General features: G+C 45.6%; 1 pseudogene; it reads right to left on the reverse strand.

Moving 5' to 3' along the window:
* Window positions 1-6,049: 6,049 nt before the first annotated feature.
* The window catches only part of LOC120677965, a 32,747-nt pseudogene continuing 15,500 nt past the window's right edge, over window positions 6,050-23,296 (reverse strand).

Below are 23,296 nucleotides of genomic sequence, written 5' to 3' on the forward strand. Positions count from 1 at the left end.
AAAGAGAGAACGAAACTATAAGAGAGATATTATGGGCTTATGGCTCTTCCGTGTGGGAGTTAAGTTGTAAGCAGATTTTGAAAGTGAACTATTATTAAAAAAACTCAAAAGAGGAAAAAAAGGTTAAACAATAGGAGTTCGAAGCATATTCTGCTAGAGATTAGGACAAAAGAAAAAAATAAGACTATGTTTTAGTCAAGTTTTATTAATGGTCAATTTCAAGTTTGATCCTCCGGAGGACATATACAACAAAAAAAAAGAGAAAAAATCCGACAAACCAAAAACGAGATTATGTTTGGCCTAAGTTTTATCATTGGTCAAATTTTGATCCTCCAATGGAGGACAGATACAAAAAATAAGAAAAATTTTGACAAATCAAAAAACAAGATTATGTTTGGGTGAAGTTTTATCAATGGTCAATTTCAAGTTTGATCCTCCAATGGGGGAAGGATACAAAAAATAAAAAGAATAATTTTGACAAAAGCAAAAACGAGATTATGTTTGGTTCAAATGTTTTCAATGGTTAATTTCAATTTTAAACCTATCCAATGGAGGACGGATAAAGCAAAATAAAAACGAAAGATTATTGCTAAATAGAAACCCGGGTGGATACCCGTACGTGGCCACACCTGTGTCACCATCTGAGCTCATGAACCACTAAAGCTTAGTTACATGTGCGAATGGGCCCTCTGCACATGTGAGAAACGTGCAATATTTTGAAGAGAACAGGGTAAAGTCCATATGAGAGAGAGAGAGAGAGAGAGAGAGAGAGAGAGAGAGAGAGTTTTGCCTAATAATTTTGGTGGCAATATTGTGTAATAGAACCGTCCAACTGAGATAACATCAAGCATGTGAGCATGTGTTCTGATGTTGACACAACGCAAGATTCCAATGGTAAGTTGGTAACTTCTCTTCCTGCGTTGTGTCTGAATCCATTGGTTCTAAACTGATTATTCATCACGTCCTGTAAAGCCTAAAAAACATTTTTAAGTTCTAAACTGGTTATTCAATTTTTTTGGGGTACGTTGTAGATAGTGTGACAAAATAGATCGGTTATAATTCTAAGAACATGATTTTCTCTTATTGTATCAGAATGAGAAGGATCATACTATCAAACAGCAAATGTATTGGGGCAACATGTTGATTACAGCCCATACTAGGGGATCCTGGACGCAGAGAGGTCATGGTGAAATCCGAAGTTCAGACAAAAAAACGGTGAAATAATAATCAAATGGGGAGGAGTTTCCCGACCAAATTCGCGGATCTCTGCTTATACGGGAAATTTCCGATGCAAATCCCATTTTTAGCGAAGGTGCCAACTCACCCTACAAATAAGGCCCTGATTAGATGGTGAAAAGTTTTTGCCTAGATTCTTATGACCTCTCTCTCGCAGCACGCTTCCTAATGCACTTTTCGCAAAAAGTTTTCACCACTTTTCACCCATCTAAACAGGTCCTAATTTAGCTGAGGCCCATGGCACATATCGGCGCAGGCACATGGGTGGCGGGGATTTGCTGCCAGCTTCTCACTCCTCGGGCCCATTTATAGCCTGCGTGCGCAACCCCTCCTCCATCACTTGGCGAGGTGGGACTAAGCCCATTTCTGGATCATTGAGATTATAAGAATACAGACAGTGAATAGCTATTTTAAGAATCCGAATTTAGGATAGTAATTACTTTGGACTTTTAGGATTATTTTCTAAAGAGTGGGTTGGGGATAGTTCGACTACAAAATTCAAGATTGTTGGACCCTTAAAATTCCATAAAAATCTAACTCGTTTGAATTAGATAGCGGTTATTTGTGTTGGATTATAATATCTCAGTAGGATCTCACCTAGAACAAATGCGTGCCGCAGCTTCTACGTCGCTGGCTGCCTAGCTCGCTGCCTGCCACCATGTGTGCAGGGTGGTAAGGACGCGGCCTATGGTGGCCCAGAATTGACCGGAACCAGCACCAGGGTCCTTTTTTATTTCTTTTCTTTTTTTTCATTTTATTGTTCTTTATAATTGTTGCCTTTCACTTTCCAAGTACTTCATGACTAAAATTAAATTGCTGCTCAATTCATGTACTTACTTATGCTGTTATCTACTTATGGTACAATTTGCCTATGTAGCATTATGTATGGTTGTAATCGTTGCGTCAAGACGTCTATGTTCCCGATTTGAATTGTCGATTCCCGACTGTCACCGGCTTGTTCTGATCAAAGGTTCCATTTCTGAAATCTTGTATGTCTGATTTGTATTTCCTGACCGAGGTTTCCCGATTTCTTTCCCATTTCTAGATAAAAATACATAAGTAAAACCACTTTCATCCCTACTCTCCCCCATCTGAGACTGCTGTTATCACATATGTGCAGGGCAGAGCAAACTATGCAAAGCAGCAATCCTATTTCACAGTCGACGGCGGTGAGGTAGGAGCAGACACCAGAACCCACTGTCGTTACATTCTGAAATCAAACAAAGACAGCATTCAGATCCCACCTCTGGTTACACTGCTTGAACCTAGCACTATCTTGTCAACGTTTTTCCTTTTTTTTTTGTGATGTTTGCTTTTTGGTGCGACATAGCGACCACCACACACCAATGGTTCCTAGCCGAGTGGTCAAGGCTCTCCGGCGGCACCCCACAGATCCAGGGTTCGAATCTTAGCTGGGATGAATTTCCGTCTGTGGGTTGAAAAATCCCTCTCACTGTGCTCGCCGCAAGGCATGGCCTTCTCGGGCATGGGCCAGAGTTCGGGAGTTTCTTGACCGGGTAAGCCGGTTGGCTTTCTCTTAATGAAATACAGTGGGGTCTGTTTCAAACCCCCTGGTCAAGTTTTTTTTTCATAGCGACCACCACACTAAGCACCACTAAATAGAGAAATGACTTTTCATTCTCACCTTTTAGTCCCGGTTGTTCCACACTAAGCACCACTAAATAGAGAAATGTTTTTAATCCTCACCTTTTAGTCCCGGTTGTTTTTGGACCCGGAACTAAAGAGAGGCTTTAGTCCCATGTCTAAAAGAACAGACTTTTCATCCTCACCCTTTAGTCCCGGTTGTTTTTGGACCCGGGACTAAAGGAGGCTTTAGTCCTATGTCTAAAAAAACAACCAGGACTAAAGGGTGATGATCTAAATTTCATAGTTCATAGTTCGTGGGGAACAACTGGGGCTAAAATTGATCATTTAGTCCCGGTTGGTGTTACAAACTGGGACTAAAGGGTCCGAGGGATTTAGTCCTGGTTGGTATTGCCAACTGGGAATAAATAAAGGGTCATCTACGGGTTACTTCAAAATAATATCATATCCTTCTCATTCACAAGTGTTGTGTAGGTGGGGTGGTAAGGAAGGCTCGCACGGGCCCGGAAGTCGTGAGTTCGAACCACATGGACCGCGCGCACATTTAAAAAAACTCGACCTGCAGGGGGTAAGACACCCCGGGCATTTTTTTTGCTAAGAGAAGACCTTCTCACGCATGTCAAGAAAACTCCCGAACCCTAGCCCTACCCTTACACAGCAGCACCATTGCTCATGTGAGATGACCAGCGACCTGGGCCAGGCCTTAGACTTGTGCTTTGGCGTGGTGACAGACAAGGGGATTTTTTTTAACCCCAGCCTGAAATTCACTCTCACGGGGAGTCTAACCCAGGACCTGGAGAGTGCCGCTGGAACCATCTAACCAAGTCTGCTAGAGGCCCTTTGGCACCGCGCGTGCATTTACACCTGATTGGAAACGGAATTCTCCATTTTTTTCCCCTTACAGCTTGTGGTTCAGTTACCCAAGGTTGGAGCCTCAGTGAGGACACGCACAAGGTAACTGATCATGAGCAAAACAAGCTCCACATTTCCAGGGGAACAACCTCCCTTAAAGGGCGGCATGCACCGCCTCATCTTGAGAACCACATCAGGATCTCATTCTTTGTAACAATCCAACTTCAGAGAGAAGAATATGTGATCACAAACTTTCAGCTGTCATGCTAGAAGACAAGCATATATATGCATGCATCATGGGAATGAAGCCACTTCAATCCTATATATGCATTTGGACATGGGGTCTTGAGTGTGAGAGCAAGCCTGCATACCTTAAACTAGCAGTTAGCATAAGCTTGGCTTCCTATCTGCAGGCAACTCTGTCCTGTCTGAAGATTTTATTTACCTGCTTCATATTAACACCTGCAATGAGTTCCATGGTGTTTGGCTCTCTCATCCTTCTACTTCTTCTCGCTACTACAGCTCATGGTAATGGTACTTAGTTTCAGGATTATCCAGTAAGATCAGTATATATTTGTAGCCCATTACTAAGTTCAGTATATGTGTACGTACTGATTTATTTTCCATTTGATTTTCCTCCTTTTTTAGGACTTCAGAGGCTGGACATGCACGCAGCACCGAACAAGAAGGTCACAGGCCAGCAGGTTAATTAATGAGGCATGCAGTTCTTTTAAGCATTCTTCATCTCTTCTTCAAGCTGACACTTCATGACATTTCTGCGTTCTCTGTGCCAGGAGGAGATTCAAGCTGACTTCAAGTGGCAACGGCGACCATCGTCTTCTGGCAGTCCGGCGGACAGCGCATCTGCCGGCCGTCGACAGGACGGCATGACACCGGTGGACCATGATGCAAGCACGGCTCGTGCTGCCGCTGCAGAGGAGGACGGAGAGGTGAAGAAGAGGACGAGGACCCATCGTGTGGTGGCTCCCACTTTAATCCACGAAGATTACGCTGGGCCCAGCGGTCATTCACCCAATCACCACCGCACGATCCGATGCGGCCCATATTAGCATTTGAGCAGCTAGTGAGTTTGAGTGTATTTCAGTTTTCTCTGATGAACATGCATGCTGCGTGAATGTATCCCCAAGCATGTTGTAGGTGGTGACTGGAGAGTTCATTTGATGCAATGCATATGTGAAGAATTGAAGGGAGGAATGAACTGAGCTGTTGAGTGTCAAGCCATACTGATCAATCTTGTACCTTTTCAGGGGAAAAATGGCTTGTTCTACTTCATTATTGGCTAAAACATGCTTAGATATAGGTTGTTCTACTTCATCAGATAGTAGAGTACCCTGGAAAAGTAGAGCACACGTTTAGTTGCATTTGCATAGAGAGGCAGCTTCAAATTGAACTGAATTCCCATTCTTTTCATAGCAGAAGGAATAATCGATCAATACTGATGCAAGTGTACACTACTCACTCCAGTCACAAATAAATGTTGCTTTCGGTTGCGCGTGGCTAATGAACTTTTGAATGAACTGAATAAGTGTCAATCCAAACTTTAACCATCAACATCACTTCAGATTTCTTTTAATGAACTTTTGAATCCGGTATGGCCTAAGAATTTGTACATTATAGTATAGTTTAACAAAACGACTATCTAGGCCAGATGAGATTATTGGCATGTCTCTTCTTTTTGAGTGGTGATTGTCCAATCAAACAACCACAGGTTTTTTTTAACAAGACCTGAGAAAACCAAGCTCATGTACGCATGCATCTCTCTCCACGTTGGCCAATGCTAATTTCGCAGCATCAGACTTTGTTTTTGTCAGGTTCTTGAGCTCGATAGACATCGTCGCAGGAAACGCTGCGCCATTCCTGGTTCATGTGAGTGTCCTAGCTAAATGGCTTTGACTATGAGATGCCATGGCTGCATGGCATCCGTGCACTACTGACAAACGGTGATTTGTCAAATGTGTAGTGTAAATTCTAGTTACGATTCATTATTATTCATTAATTTGTTGGATAACTTATTTGTAATAATTTCCTCGAAAAACATAACTTATCTATAGTGAATACTTTTTACCATTACTATAGTAAATAATTTTAGCAGAGGATTTGTGACACTGGATGCTTGTAAACCAGAGACATGTTGGGGAGACTCCCTGTCGCAGGAGCATGGGCACTGGCCCTCGTTTGCAGGTACCCTGCTGGCTGCTGCTACTGAGGAGTAGCAAGTGTACAGCAGCAAAAATGCTACGAGCAACACGACAGAATCAAAAAGCTCCTCGAACCAAACTGCAAATGTTGATCTCTGTACAACCTTGCGCCTTGATTTTCATGTATACTGAAATGAAACTGCATTTGACTCTGTGTTGGATCTTTCCTTTTATAAATGTTGGGTCCCTATTTTTTTTTTCTGTGTTGTGAATTTAGCTAAGAAGGATGAACAGGGTACTTCTCGATCAAGTCGAACAGCTCATCTCCTATGCCGTAGCCGAGCATCCAGGCCATGTCTGCCGTCTTCATCCTCGGTTTCGGATGGTTCTGCTCCTTAAGCCACGTGTCAACATCATGAAGCACCAGACAGACGACCAGAGGGGGGAGGGGGTTGAATGGGAGCCTAAAAAACGATTCAAAATCGATTAGAAAAAGTTCCGATTCAAAAACCACACTGCCGACTCCTAGACTGTGTCAACACTGTACAACACGGACAAGCTGCTAGTGCTAGGAACACAATCAGAATGTCGCAAAAACTCTTGTGGAAACAATACCCGAAAGCACACACCAACCGAATGCAACACGAACTGCAACCGGGCACAGCGGGAACTGACTAAAAGGAGAGGATTAGTCGAACAAAAACTAATTTAAAAGCTAGAGAAAAACTAATCTAACCCTAGCATACTAGTAGGCAAGATTAAAAGGCTAGCAACTAATTTTTAGAGGTTTTTCTGATTTTAATTTAGCAGGTAATTAATTTAACCCTAGAGCAAGAAATTAATTTTATTGCAAAAATTAACTTGCTACAGCTAGAACAAACTACGGGAACGCGATTAGATGCATGACTAGAGCCTAGAACAATTTTAGCAAAATCAATTGAAAAAGACAAACCTAGTGATTGATGAACAATCTCGATCGGAGCCGTGATTTTCCACACACGCACTAGATTCGTATCCCTGCAAAAACAATCAAGAACCAAGCATCCACGTGCACAAGAATCACAAATTTAATTAGCTTGTGCAAGCTGCCTTCCTGCTTGCGTGCGTGGCCTGCCGCCCTCCCAGCGCCGCTGCAGCACTCCCCGCCTGGGAGACCTGCGCGCTGTGCTGCTCAGCCGAGCGCCGCCCAGCCCCAGCGGCAGCTGCAGCAGGCCGTTGCTCCCCCTGAAAGCTGCGCGCACCCCCAAAGGCCAACAGCCCCTCAGGCGGCAGGGTTGCTGCCTGCGCGCAGGAGCCGCTCAGCCCCTGCAGCGGCAGCTGCTGCTGGCCTCCTGCTTGCCTGGTTGCTCCCTGCCGCGCGCGTCAATTCAGTCTGCCCTGCTGCTCTGGATGGCTTCCCTGCAGTAGCGCCAAGGCCAAAACAAGGAGGATGCTGAGGGCAAAAGGGAATTCAACCTGCGCACTGCTCCTGCCCAAAGCCACGCCGCCCAACCAAATCTTTCCCTGGGATCCAAAAAACAAAAAAAAACAGAGAGAAACAAAAGGAGGAAAAACAACCAGAATTTAATCGGCAAACAAAATAGAGAAGGGCAAATCAAAACCCCGGAAGGCACGAGGAGGGAAGGGGCTCCTTTTCCATGAATCTAATTTGTGCAAGGTCTCAAGGTGGAAGAAAATGAGATAAGAGATGAGGCTAGCCCTTCACCCCTTATTTATTTCCAACATTTCGTCCTAATGACAGTTTTATCCAGAAGGATATAACTACGATACATATGCTCCAAGGGTAATTTTGTCCAACTCTTTTTCCGGAGCATCGGACGGACTCGGCACCTTTACGACTTCGCTTCGCCAAGACGCAAGCTTCACGATCGCGCCACCTGTCCTCCGACCTCCTCGACACGTCTCACCACCATCCTCGACAGCCCGGCCTCCAAGTCTTCCCGAGCCTCCGCTCAACTTGCTCGACCGTCGTCTTGACCTGGTCAACACGGTCACCCATGTACTCTTGCGCTTGTCGATGTCCCCAGGTGTCAGCCACTGCAGCTAGCCACCCGATCTCTTGGTCCCTCAATCATGCCCAGCATCCGCCCTTCACCACAGCTGTCACAGCTGTCGACCGCCATGCCGCATCGCTCCGAATCGCACATGACTCTGCCCGACTCCCCAGGTCCATCGGCACGGACCCGCATGACCTTCACCTCGCCGTCACTACTGCCTCCGAGCTCCACACCTGCGCATCACAAACCAAGAGACATGCCCTGCCACCGGTTTTGAGGCCGAAACCGAGAAACCCTTGGCACGCCCCACCTGGACGTGGCACACCCCACCGGACCTGATTAACCGATCTTGATGCGTATCCCTCGTCCAAAGCCTCCGCCTTGACTTGGGATCCCCCACCGTCTCGATCTCCTCCTCGTCTTGACTCTTCATGCACGGTGTGGACCGCACATCGACTCCGCACGGTCTTCTGGGTCCCTCGGCCTTGAGCTGGTGCTCGCCTTCACGAAAGCCGTTGGCAGCCATGCCGCATCCCTCTGGACCGCACAATGACTCCACCCAGCTCTCGAGGTCCTTCAGGCGACGTGACCACTCGCCTTCACCTCTTGCCGCCGCAAGCCATGCCGCATCCGACACCTGCAATCCGCAGCCAAGAGACAACACGAATACTTTGTTTCCACCGCCACCTTCGCCACCAGGTTAGTCAACATAATCATGCATACAGGAAAAGTAGACATGTTATGCACCAACCAAACCACCGAAAGCGCATGTGTTGATCAATCACTCATCATCAAAACTGACCAGGGGTCTGCAATCTCCCCCTTGATGAGTGCATTGTCAACAACATGACGCAAAGAATTGACAGCTTATTCAAATGACTGAAAACTGAAGAATCAGCAAAGTACGAGGTCATTCAAGTGAAGCAAAGCAAAAAAAGGCAACTAAAAGGCTCACGGTTCCCAAGACAGGGTAAAAGCTCAACGCAACCGTGTCATCGTCAAAAGCCAAGGCAAAAAGTGTAATGTAAATGCACTCCCCCTCACAAAGTGCATCTCTCGCCAAATATGCAGATTTTCTCTCTTAAATCCCGAGAAAGGCAATTCTTTCGAATTTCTCCCCCTTTTTGGTAGTGCACAAAATAAAGCAACATCGAGCTCCCCCTGAGCAAAAGCATGTGTGCAAAGTGCAAATGCAGGAGTTTAAAGAGTATAACAATCAGAATAAAAAGATGCTCTGGGGAGTGCTGTTCCAAAAGTACAACAATGGATACAAGAACTAGCAAAAGCTCAAACTGATCACATGTATAAATTGTAAAGATTAAGTATAGAGATCAGTTTAAAGCAATTCACAAAATAGGAGTTCACCACTAAAACAGCACTTAGCATATATAGGCAGAAAATCAATCTAGTGCTAATAAGAATATACAAGGTGAACTACCCCAAACAGAGGTCACTCGACATGCCAAAGACGAACCTATCTTGTGTTTGATCAAATTTATCAAGTTTTCGGCAATACATAAAATTTAGTCAAAGCATGTGAGTGTGAGAGGTTGTAAGCATTGTCAAGTCTAACTTTTCAACCGTGCGCAGCCTATGCATTAAAGCAATCAGAAGCTGGAAGCAACGATTTCGATCATCCACTACATTGCTCAAGTTCAACTCAAAGTGCAAAGAGAAGCAGTCTCGATACAATGATGTGGTGACAAGTGCAAACCCATCTCAATCTTTCTTTTCACTTAACTTGGATCAAATTTTAGCACGATATTATTTTGACCAAGGCAGTGAGCAAAACAAAGCATGAGACAGAGCAACCTAGCATACTAGTGATAGCACACGGATTTCACACATCCTACACATGCTAGTTGCCAATCTCAGCGGTGAACAAAATTTCAGATTCAGGAAGTGTTAAGCATGTCCAGAACTTAGAAAACAAGCATATGAGCAAAATGAGCCTTTGCTTGCTCAAGCACCATCCTGAACCATAGAGCATACTACCACGAGCATAATCTCATTCTAGCCACTATACACATGAAGCTCAAAAGGTTATATTGTACATGATGAGATTCAATGCAGTATGAGAAAGGAAAACTCAACTACAAACTCCACGAGCTCTCCCATCAAAACATGCCAAGAGAAGAAACAACACAAACAAGAAGCTGCAAGAAAAGCAACTAAAACACCAACATGCAACTCACAAGTCATGTGCTGAAGATTCTTCTCTCGAAGTAGTCGAAGCATGAAAAGCTCGGGAGTAGTCGGTAGCAAAGGAAGAAGATCAGCTCAAAGGGCATCACCAACACCACTGACTTGAGCTGCAAGGTAATCCTTCATGAAAATGTCTTCACTCATCACTTGATCACCTGCAGTCTCCAAAACAAATGTTTTCCAAGGCACAATATACAAAGGGCACACACTAACATGAAAAAGTGGCTAATCCACAAAATAATGTACAAAGCAAGTCATGGCACAGGAAAAGCACATGCTAGATAGAACAAGGTGCATCTAAGAGGGCAAGATACAATATATCACAGGAAATACACATGCCATTACAAAACTAGAAGAGGCGGAACTCAGCTCAAAACAAAAAGGCTCGAAAGGAGTTGGACTGATCCTCAGAGCAAATCTGGAAAAGCATCATCCAAGGACCCAATTGAGTACCAGAAGAAAGGTACCAATTGAAAGACCAAAATGGATACCATTTAAGAGATTGAAAATGGATATCAAATCCAACACAAGTTCTTAGCCCAAACTCCCCCTCAAATAAAGCCGAACTCCCCCTCAACCAAAAACATATAGCAAAACAAAAATAGAAAAAGAAGAGACACAAAAAACCAAATGAGAAACTCCAACACCAATTACAAGAAAGGGAGAACTAAAAAAACAAAATGCAACTCGAAGACATGACAAGCCCAAAAACAAGTTAAAGCTCAAATCATGCTACACATTGCAATGAAGATATTAAAAGTGAGGAATTAAAGCATTGCAACATGATCACTCAAACAAATAAAAGCATGGACTCCAAACATGTCAATGAGCTACAAAGATCTTGTACAGAAAGACCGACCAAAAATGATACCAAAAGAACATCATGTCATTTTACCAAAATGAAGCAAATATGAGATCATGGCATGTGGTTCATGAGTATCACACACTAACAAGAAAAGGTGACTAGTCCACCAACATATATTACGAAGCTAGCATGACAAGATATATAATAGAATTACACATGCTAACAAGAAAAGGTGGCTAGCCTACTAAGGTATATACACAACTAGCATGGTACAAGATAAGCAATGATGCCACATACTAGAAAAGCCAAAAAAAACATGATAAAAAAACTAAGCAAAAGTATACATGTGAGCATAACAGTGTACAAGGGTCAAACTCACAAAGCATAGTGTACAAAGCCTCTAGAGGGCCACCCAAACGATGTGGAGAACCATCAAATCTTGATCACCTCAAGCAGAAGATCAAGTCACTTCGAGCTCATGTTCTCCACCCGTATCCCTGTTCCTACACACGAGAGGACAAACAAACTCGAGTATTGGATCCCCAAGGGTTAGCAAGCATGGACTTGAGAACCCAAGACTTGGTCACACGAGTAAAACATGCACTCAACTTATCATGTGGGTTAGCATGATGCAAATGCCGGTTCAAATGAGATTGTTCTGAAGCACCTTTAGAGACATGCCTATATGAAGCAACTCGAGAAGGAAAACGAGTGTGATCAGAAGCAAAAAGGTAATGATCTCCTAAAGTCTTAAGAAATGAACTAGCACAAACACCAAGAGAAGCATGTCGTGGACCAACATAAGAAGCACTGGAAGCATGCCCACGATCACGACAAAACCCACTCGAAAAGGAGTTAAAGAATCCATCGATAAAGTGAGGTCTCGTGCTAGGTTCACTAGTCTTCATGCCATGAAGAAGGCTATGAACACCAGAAGACTTATAAACACGAGCTCGCCGCATGCGTCTTGCACGGCGGTAACAAAAGCTCTCTTGATGCCCATCTTTCTCACAATAAGAGCAATAGTACAAAGGCCTTTGTGGAGGCACGATCCAAGAAGACAAATCACCATTCTCGTTAAAGTGAGAAGTCCCTTGGGACTTAGAGCAAGAAGCATCAACTCTCAACTTGGTGCCCAATTTTGAATCACACGTGCCATGAAAAGAGCTACGTGGCTTCTTGAAAGCTTTGGCATGCATATGTCGCTTGTGTTTGACACGACGAAAACAAAACTCAACGGTATGCCCATCTTATTGCAAAAGGTGCAATGGAACTTTGGTTTAGGAGTATGTGCTTCAATGAAATGAGAAACACCCTTGCAACTAGAATTATCTTGGGCAACACCGAAAGAAGCAATAGGCTTAGAATAGCTATGGAAGAGCTATCCGAAGCACAAGCAGAAGTGCTAGCATCCAAAGACTCACGCTCAACTGTAGAAGCCAACTCCAATTGGGAAGAAGCAATTTTGGAAACATTAACATCGGAGTGACAAGAGTTGCATGAATCAAAAGACTTAGCACTAAGACTCTTGCATCTATTGACCAAAACCTCATTTGCAAACTTGAGGCAGTCGCAAGTACCACATGGAACATTTTTCAAATTGTCAATTTTCTTCTCAATGCACTTGGCATATGTGGTACGCAAGAGATCAATTTCTTTCTCAAAGTTGGCAATCATCTCATTGTGCTCAACCAACTTAGCGCTCATATCATCGCGCGTTTGTTTTAAAGCCAACACTTCATTTTTCAATTCAATGCATGATGTGCAAATAAAACGGCAAGAACAATCATCGTCATTCACATCAGTCAAGGTATCATGAATATCACAAGAAGTTGGGCAAACATCATCATCAAGAATAAAAGAGCACATGCTACAGGGCATAGACTTCATTTCACAAATTTTAGCCCTAGCATGCTCAACTTCATCTATACATGTGGAGTGAGTCAACTTCAAATTATCAATTTCAGCTAGCAAAGACTCACAAGAGCCACATGGCAAAGAAGCATTTGACTTCAACAAATCAATTTCATTTCTAGCCATATCAAGATCATTGTGCAAGGCAACACAAGAATTGCAAGGCATAGAAGCATTAGATTTCAACATGTCATTTTCAGCTCTTAGAGCATCATAATCAATAGAAGGCTCATCAAGTAAACTTCTAAACCATTCAAGTTGCTTGTCACCAAGAGAGACATCTCTTTTCAATTTCTCATTCTCAATAAGTAAGGCATCACAAGAATTTTTAAGTTTGACAATTTTCTTATCACAAGAACAAACTCGAGACACAAGATGCAACATGCCATTTATGAGTTCATCTTTACTCACCTTGAGAAGCTCGAGTACGAGATCACCGGTTGGAAGCTCATCCTTCACCTTGAGCTCGACACGAGCCATCACATCAAGATCATCATTCGAAACAAGCTTGATGTCATCATCGTCATTGGCCATGAAGCAAAGCGAATCCTTGAGCTTGACGGAGTTGACGACGAGACTTGAGTTGTCGACACTCTTCTTCCTCTTGTCATCTTCATCTTTGTTTGGACAAAAAGCATCATCATCATTGTCAGAGTCGAAGACGATGTCGTCGAGAGAGGTAGCGTAGGCACGCTCTTTGATCTTGACTAGCTTGCGGTGCTCTTGTTTCAAAGCCTCTCGATCCATCCGCTTGTTCCTCCACTTGCGGTCATTCCCGGTTGCAATCCCACTTTCATTAAAATCTGTGGAAAAAGACACACAAATAGAGGAGCTTGGTGCCATAGCTCAAAGCACCGGTTAGCGTTAGTGAAAATGAGCTCAAATCGCAGAAACCAAATCTGTAAGCAAAAGCGCCATTTCTGTTGCCACCCTATGGATCACAGACATCAGTTAAGGTAAGGAGTGATCCCAACCGGCTCTGATACCAGCTGAAGGACCGGATAGGTGACTAGAAGGGGGGGGGGGGTTTGAATGGGAGCCTAAAAAAATGATTCAAAATCGATTAGAAAAAGTTCCGATTCAAAAACCACACTGCTGACTCCTAGACTGTGTCAACACTGTACAACACGAACAAGCTGCTAGTGCTAGAAACACAATCAGAGTGTCGCAAAAACTCTTGTGAAAATAAAACCTGAAAGCACACACCAACCGAATGCAACACGAACTGAAACCGGGCACAGCGGAAACTGACTAAAAGGAGAGGATTAGTCGAACAAAAACTAATTTAAAAGCTTGAGAAAAACTAATCTAACCCTAGCATACTAGTAGGCAAGATTAAAAGGCTAGCAACTAATTTTTAGAGGTTTTTCTGATTTTAATTTAGCAGGTAATTAATTTAACCCTAGAGCAAGAAATTAATTTTACTGCAAAAATTAACTTGCTACAGCTAGAACAAACTACGGGAACGCGATTAGATGCATGACTAGAGCCTAGAACAATTCTAGCAAAATCAACCGAAAAAGACAAACCTAGTGAAGCATTCTGTCGATCACCTTGTGTGTGCAGTGTTGTTGATGAAGACAATCTCGATCGGAGCCGTGATTTTCCACACACGCATTCGATTCGTATTAAGAATGGATTCGGATTGGATACAGATGAAATCGGATCCGAATGTCACCTTTTACCATATTTTAATCTGGATACGAATGCGAATGCGGATCTTATTGGATAAGAATACAAAACAGATAGTTCGAATCCGGATTCGGATCCGGATATCTTCTCGATTTGAAACATAAAGCTATCACGAGTATCGGTTTATTATGTCAATAATTTTTTAGTAGATCAGAATCATTATACAAGTAGGGAGTAAAAGATTAGAAGATAGCTAATAAAAAATGAATATAATTATCTATGTATAGCTTTTATATTAAATATATAATACTAATTTTAAATGTAAAATAAATAACTATTTAAATACTTAATAATTAAGATATATAAAATAGATTTTATCATTAAATAAATAATTAATTTGAATCATATAAAATAATGTTATCATGAAATAAATATATTAAATAGTTAAACTTAATTTTTATATCATTACTAATTTAAATAAATATATTATTAGTCATCTAGCTTTCTAAATAATTTAAATAGTGTACATCATTAAGTAATTAGGTATAGAAATAAGTTTAAAATTATTTCACTAGTCCCTTTTTTCTTTGCGGATACGGACGGAGACGGATGTAGTCGGATATTTCTCGAATACGAATATGGAATCGGATAGAGAAAAAATCTCAAAGTCGAATTTGGATACATCCATATGACACTCATATTAAAATCGAATACGAATACGGATATCCATATTAATATTTTAAACAGATACGAATACGGATAGTTCCGATGATCAGACATCCATATCCATCCTTAATTCGTATCCCTGCAAAAACAATCAAGAACCAAGCATCCACGTGCACAAGAATCACAAAATCACAAATTTAATTAGCTTGTGCAAGCTGCCTTCCTGCTTGCGTGCGTGGCCTGCTGCCCTCCCAGCGCCGCTGCAGCACTCCCCGCCTGGGAGACCTGCGCGCTGTGCTGCTCAACCGAGCGCCGCCCAACCCCAGCGGCTGCTGCAGCAGGCCGTTGCTCCCAGGGGCGAAGCCACATGGGCTTTCCCTGGTGCACGTGCACCATGGTAAATTTTCTTCTCTCTAGTAGTTAATTGAATTTTACCATATAAAGTCTACCAATTTAATTCTTTGCAATGGAGAGTGCACCAGGGTAAATCCATCTTGGCTTCGCCACTGGTTGCTCCCCCTGAAAGCTGCGCGCACCCCAAAGGCCAACAGCCCCTCAGGCGGCAGGGTTGCTGCCTGCGCGCAGGAGCCGCTCAGCCCCTGCAGCGGCAGCTGCTGCTGGCCTCCTGCTTGCCTGGTTGCTCCCTGCCGCGCGCGTCAATTCAGTCTGCCCTGCTGCTCTGGATGGCTTCCCTGCAGTAGCGCCAAGGCCAAAACAAGGAGGATGCTGAGGGCAAAAGGGAATTCAACCTGCGCACTGCTCCTGCCCAAAGCCACGCCGCCCAACCAATTCTTTCCCAGGGATCAAAAAAAAACAGAGAGAAACAAAAGGAGGAAAAACAACCAGAATTTAATCGGCAAACAAAATAGAGAAGGGCAAATCAAAACCGCGGAGGGCACGAGGAGGCCTCCTTTCCCATGAAACTAATTTGTGCAAAGTCTCTCAAGGTGGAAGAAAATGAGACAAGAGATGAGGCTAGCCCTTCATCCCTTATTTATTTCCAACATTTCGTCCTAATAACAGTTTTATCCTGAAGGATATAACTACGATACATATGCTCCAAGGGCAATTTTGTCCAACTCTTTTTTCGGAGCATCGGACGGACTCGCCGCCTTAACGACTTCGCTTTGCCTAGACGCAAGCTTCGCGATCCGGCCACCTGTCCTCCGACCTCCTCGACTCGTGTCACCACCATCCTCGACATCCCGGCCGCCAAGTCTTCCCGAGCCTCCGCTCAACTTGCTCGACCGCAGTCTTGACCTGGTCAACACGGTCACCCATGTACTCTTGCGCTTGTCGATGTCCCCAGGTGTCAGCCACCGCGACTAGCCACCCGGCCTCCTGGTCCCTCCATCACGCCCAGCATCCGCCCTTCATCACAGCTGTCGACCGCCATGCCGCATCGTTCCGGATCGCACAGGACTCCGCTCGGCTCCCCAGGTCCATCGGCGCGGGCCCGCATGACCTTCACCTCGCCTTCGCTACCATCTCCGAGCTCCACACCTGCGCATCACAAACCAAGAGGCATGCCCCGTCACCGGTTTTGAGGCCGAAACCAGGAAACCCTTGGCACGCCCCACCTGGACATGGCACACCCCACCGGACGTGACTAACCGATCTCGATGCGTGTCCCTCGTCCAAAGCCTCCGCCTTGACTTGAGATCCCTCGCCGTCTCGATGTCCTCGTCGTCTTGACTCTTCTTGCACGTTGTGAACCGCACATCGACTCCGCACGGTCTTCCGGGTCCCTGTTATCGCCGTAAATTAACAGGGTTAATTAACGGTCCGTAAGCAAGTTGGGCTTAAAGCAAAAGTTAGAGAAGGCTTGTAAATCGGCTCCTGTGTGAGCATTTGGGCCATGTGGGCCGTGTATCTTTAGATTCAGTTCAGATTAGAGATAGAGTCCGATCGGGACATGATAGATTTAGATTGTTTTCCAAGTCTCCGGACTATAAATATGTATCTTATGTTATTCGTAAAAAAAAGAACGTCATCACGTTTTGCAACAACAACTCGGCGCACCGCCACCCCTAATTCTAGGGTTTTCATCCAAGTAAGCGTCATGCTGCCCTGATTGCTTCTTGCGATCAGGGCAGTATTGTTCTTGCCTTTACCTTGATATTACTCGTACTGAAGCGTTTTTTATGGCGAGTAGTACTAGTTATCCTGATGTTCGTAGCATGGCTTTTAGTAGATCTATCATGCTTTGTTGTTTATCGTCTATGAATATCATGTTGTCTTTACGCGATCATGTTTTCATCTTAAACTAGTTCTCGTTGCATAGTGTTAGTCGCGTAGAGATAACACCCTGCTTCTTTTATATTTTAGTAGATCCGATCTGTTATGGTTCGTTCTCATATTTGAGAATTAGCATAATATCTGCTAGGTTAGGCCTTGCAAACGGGTTAGATGATCCGGCGACGTATTAGATGCTTTGCTTTGGTCTTAATAGGGATTGATCCGAGAATTAGCTTTCGCTTGTTCTTAGGCCTCTGTTTTGGTTAACGCATGGTTATTTGTTACGTTCGCTAGGCCTAGCTACGTGTAGGATGTTCCGATCTAGCAGTGAAGCTTTATCATCATGGATTGGATTAGCTAGATTTACTTGAAGCAGTTTTCATAATTACATGCTTTATTCATTGGTATCCGGATACACAGATCCAATTTGACACCGGGACTCGATCGGCTCTTTGAAAGCCGATGCAAGAGTCGTCCCGGGGAGCCGACCACGGCTCGGACTAATATTTACACGTGTTTGTGCATGCAGGCAAATCGTTAAAACACGTTCGCACCTTCCTGATCAGGTATACGTCAGGTGGCACGCCTTACATTCCCCGAAATCTCAGGCGTGTGCCGGATTGGGGGCCGTCGACGAGGAACCAGTGCCTGCCAGCGCCCCGGCGACCTCCCGGCTCTTCGTGTTGCCTGTCGCTGCTCACCGGTGGGTTTTGACCGACAACACATTCTGGCACGCCCGGTGGGACCACTGTCAGCAATAATGGCTGGGGCTCAAGACCAAGCACCCGTCGCCAAGCCTGTCACGTATGACGAGCTGACTCCCGAACACAAGCAGAAGTATGATGAAGTCAAAGCTCTATTTGAAGCCGATCTCATCGGCTCTTTTGAGAGGACCCACAACCACGGCATCAGGTGGAAGAGGTTCTCTCCTGAAGGTGCCCTCGACAACGTTGATCTGTTTGTACCATCAGAGGAGCGCACCAGGGCCCTGCGCCAGGAGATGAACTACATGGTGGCTCACGCGCTTCATCAGCACTCAGAAAGCCTGGTGAACGAGCTCAAGCGCGTGGCGCATCGCGTCATCTAGGAGGTGATCAAGAACCAGTACTCTCCATCAGGACCAATCCTGGGGAGTCACAGAGGGGAAGCCGCACTGTAGTCTAGGCCGCCATTATTGTACTCATTCGCGGCTCCAAGACCGCAGAGCTCGCCGATCTACGTCGTCTACAAGATCGGCGGTGACCCCGGGGAAGGCCAGTTCCTGACAGAACCGCCTAAGGAGATCCCGCACGGCTACACGTGCGTGTACATTCCTGACAACATCAATCTAATGCGCTCGGGACAGCTGGTGAGTACAGGAGCTTCAGGGGCAGACACGGAGAAACAGGCATGGCTAGCAAAGTATGCTACCGGGCCGAGTGCTGAGCTCTCGGCCCCAGGAGTTCTTAGTGTGGAGCAGGTCGGCGCAATACTTAGAGACCAGTTCGGCATCCTGCCCAAGAGAAAGGCAATCGGCTACTCCAAGCCGTATCCAAGTGACTGCGACTTGATCCCGTTGCCACCCAAGTATCGGCTCCCTGAGTTCACCAAATTCAGCGGGTCAGAAGGAGCTAGCTCCATTGAGCATGTGAGCCGATACCTGACACAACTCGGGATGATTTCAGTATCGGATTCCCTGAGGGTCCGGTTCTTCTGCCAGTCTCTCACGGGCCCAGCTTTTGGATGGTACACGTCATTGGCCCCAGATTCAATCTGTACTTGGAGGCAGCTGGAAGATTAGTTCCACACCCAGTATCACTCGGAGGCTGCTGAAGCTGGGATTGCCGACCTCGCCCAAGTCAGGCAGAAGCGAGGAGAGACTGTGTTAGAATACATACAGCGTTTCAGAGAGGTTAAGAATCGATGCTACTCGTCACGCATTACAGAAAAGGAGGCTGTCGATTTGGCAGTTATTGGACTCGCTAAGCCGATCAAGGATCTGGGTTTCCAGTTGGAATTCACCTCTCTGGCGCACCTGGTGCAGAAGCTTATGTCGTATGAACATTATCACCCTGAGATGTACCAGGACAAATTCAAGCGCCATGTAAATATGTCCCAAGCGGATGATTCTGATGACTCTGGCGGGGAACAAGAAGTGGCTGTAGCAGAATGGACCCGGGGGGCAAACCCCGTCCCGTGCAAATGGGTCAAACAGAAGGGGCTCGTGAAGGGCTTTGACTTTGATGTGGCCAAAGCAGAGCAGATATTTGATCTACTCCTCAAAGAAAAGCAGTTAAAGCTACCAGAGAATCACAAGCTGCCAACGACGCAAGAGCTGCAGGGGAGGCTGTACTGCAAATGGCACCACTCGTTCACCCATGCCACGAGTGAATGCAAGGAGCTACGTCGTCAGATCCAATTGGCTATTGAACAAGGCCAATTAATTCTGGCCCAACACACGATGAAGGTTGACAGTCAACCATTCCCACAGGCCAACATGGTAGAGCTGTCAGATTTTAGTCCTACAGGCCAGAATTTTATGTTCCAGATTAACATGGCGGGGCCCGCGCGCCGCCGTGATGGATAGAGGAGAGAGGCCGTTTCAGGCAAACGGCCCCAAGATGAACACGAGTCAGAGCAGAAGCATATTACTGAAGAACAAGTGCGTCACATCCATAACCAGCTCCCAGCTTCCGATCAACTTCTGGAAAAATATGAGTACCAGCACAAGCTGCGTCGCCGGTACGAATCAGAAGAGGAGGAGTACGAGCACTGCACGGGAAAAATGCTGGGGAGGCGCCAGGCTATACGCGACCATTGGCATTGCCCGTTCTTCAGGCCTCGGGCATGCTAGTCAGGAGAGACGTCGGTGTTCCAGCGCTTCGGGCCCAAAGTGCGTCACAACAACCATGTCGAGCGGACATCCAGGGGTGATCTTGAGCTCGAAGAAGAAGACAAGTACCATCGCCCACGGTGGTGTCCTGACGGGCTTAGTCGCTCGCAGAAATGCAGGGTGCAGCGCCTGCGCGGTCTCGAAGAAGTGGAGGCAAGATACCTCGACGTGCTGAGGAAGGCGCGTCCGGATCTCGCAGAGCAAGTCAGGCATCCGCGAAGGGTGGAAAGGCGTCCTCCGAGGAGGGAGTGGCGCCCCAAGCAAGCGAAAGACGATGAGAAGCTATCGGCTGATGTGAACATGGTGTTTGTGCTCCCGTCGGAGTTCCGGGCACCCCAACCAGAGGAACTGCCCGTTGCACAGTTGGATCTTGGTCCTCAACCAATCATCTTCGAGAAGCCAAAGGAAAAGAGCTACAAGCATCTGAAGGGATTGTATCTTAAGGGCCTCATCAACGGCAAGCCTATGAACAGGATGTTGGTCGATACTGGCGTTGCAGTCAATCTGATGCCATATTCAGTGCTGCGCCGATTAGGGCATTCTTCTGCCGATCTCATCAAGACCAACATAATGCTCAATGATTTCAACGGGCAACCGTTAGAGGCAATGGGGGTCTTTAACGTGGAGTTGACAATTGGCCGCAAGACAGTCCCGACTTCATTCTTTATCATCAATAGTAAGAGTACATACACAGTGCTGCTCGGGAGGGATTGGATTCACGCCAATTGATGTGTCCCTTCCACAATGCATCAGTGTTTGGTTCAATGGGATGGCGACGAAGTAGAGGTGGTCCATGCAGATGACTCTAGCGAGGTTTCGCTCGCAGATATGAATGCCTGGGACGCAGAAGGACAGGAGCCGATCTCAGGGGTTGCGTTGGAAGACTGTGATCGGATCGAGGCGACAAAAAATGGGCTGAGGCTGCTCTTATCCACTAGCCTCACAGAGTAGACACATCCTGGCATGCTACGGCATCCAGCGGAGTTAGAGAGGCCGGTCCCAGTGACCGGCCCCGAAAAATAAGTAATATATATTTGGAGTCGGAATTGTTACATCATGTACAAACAATGGCCTGCTCTGGTAGTTGGCCGGTTACTGAATATTCAGTTTCGAATGATAATAGAAATACAGAAACGGCCAGCCCATGCGGTTGGCCAAATAATTTTTCTTGTCATCTCCCTGTGTTTGCTGTCGACTTTTCATATGACAGCAAGTTAGGATACGGGTTTACATCAGCTGATGATTTGGAGGAAGTTGACATCGGTCCCAGGGATAAGCCGCGACCGACATTTATTAGCAAAAAGTTAGACCCAATCTTGCATGAGCAGATCATTGAACTATTGAAGGAATACCGGGATTGTTTCGCATGGGATTACACTGAGATGCCCGGCCTAGATAGAAGCATCGTTGAGCATCGGCTCCCGCTTAAACAGGGGTTTCGGCCGTTTCAACAACCAGCATGTCAGATGAAGGCCGAAATCCTAGAGGACGTTAAGAAAGAGGTACAAAAGATGTTGGACGTAGGATTCATTAGGCCATGTCGGTATGCGGAGTAGATCTCTAGCGTGGTCGCCGTACAAAAGAAAGATGGCCGATGGCGAGTCTGCGTGGATTTCAGAGACCTCAATAGAGCAACGCCAAAAGATGAGTATCCGATGCCTGTCGCGGAGACACTGATCAACACAGCGGCCGGCCACAAGATGATGAGCTTTATGGACGGTAACGCCGGCTACAACCAGATCTTCATGGCCCCAGAAGATATAAACAAGACCGTGTTCAGAGTACCAGGCACAGTCGGCTTGTTCGCGTACTTGGTCATGACATTTGGATTGAAAAATGCCGGTGCAACGTACCAATGCGCCATGAATTACATTTTTCATGATCTCACCGGCAAATTGTTGGAAATCTACATTGATGATGTTGTGGTCAAGTCCACATCAGCTGGGGGGCATCTGGAAGATTTGCGTTAGGTCTTGGAGCGGACTCGAAGGTTTGGGCTCAGAATGAACCCAAAGAAGTGCGTCTTTGGCGTATCGGCCGGTCAATTTTTAGGATTCCTGGTGCATAAGCGGGGAATCGAGATCGGCTTGAAGAGTCAAGAAGCTGTAAGGACAATGAGGCCGCCTGCTATGAAGAAAGAGTTACAGAAGCTCATCGGCAATCAACTTTGTCAGACGATTCATGTCTAATCTATCTGGGCGCATCGAGCTGTTCATGGGTTTGGTAAAGATCAAGACTGATGATGAGTTCCGCTGGGGGGCAGAACAGCAGCAGGCTTTCGATGAAATCAAAGACTATTTATCAAAGCCTCCAGTGTTGGTTCCACCCCAGCAAGACAAGCCTTTCTACGTGTACCTATCCGTGGGTGACACTTCCATTGCTTCAGTGTTGGTCCAGAAGCACGATAGACAGGAGAGGGTGGTTTTCTACCTCAGCAGGTGCATGTTAGATGCCGAGACCAGGTATCCTGAAATCGAGAAGCTTTGCCTTTGCTTATTCTTTACATGCACAAAGCTTCGTCATATATTGCTCTCGGCGGAAACAATTGTCATTTGCAAATCAGATGTCATAAAGCACATGTTGTCGGCTCCTGTTCTAAAGGGCCGGCACGGAAAATGGATGTTTGCATTGTCAGAGTTTGATATCCGATACCAGCTCGCGAAGGCTATCAAAGGACAGGCACTGGCTGATCTCGTGGCAGATAGGATCAGCACCGATGTGGCTGCATTGTTTATACGTGCCTGGGCCATGTTTTTTGACGGATCGGCTTGCGATGATGGGTGCGGCGTATGAATTCTTTTGGTATCGCCTCGAGGAGTGACTTATTCCTTTTCCATCAGAATGACTACTCCATGCACCAATAATTTGGTAGAGTATGAGGCCATTCGCAGAGGGATGGAACTGCTTCTGGAAGCTGGTGCAGAAGCTGTGGAAATAGTTGGAGATTCAAAGCTTTTGATTTCTCAACTCACGGAAGAGTATAGGTGTGAGAGCGAGGCTCTTTTTCCGATATGGATGCAGTGCCGCGAGTTGATGTCACAATTCAGATACATTAATTTTCACTGGATACGCAGGACTCTGAACAATGAAGCCAATGATAGGCACAGATGGCTTC

This window comes from Panicum virgatum, chromosome 6N, assembly GCF_016808335.1.
Source record: "Panicum virgatum strain AP13 chromosome 6N, P.virgatum_v5, whole genome shotgun sequence".
NCBI classification, from domain to species: Eukaryota; Viridiplantae; Streptophyta; class Magnoliopsida; order Poales; family Poaceae; genus Panicum; species Panicum virgatum.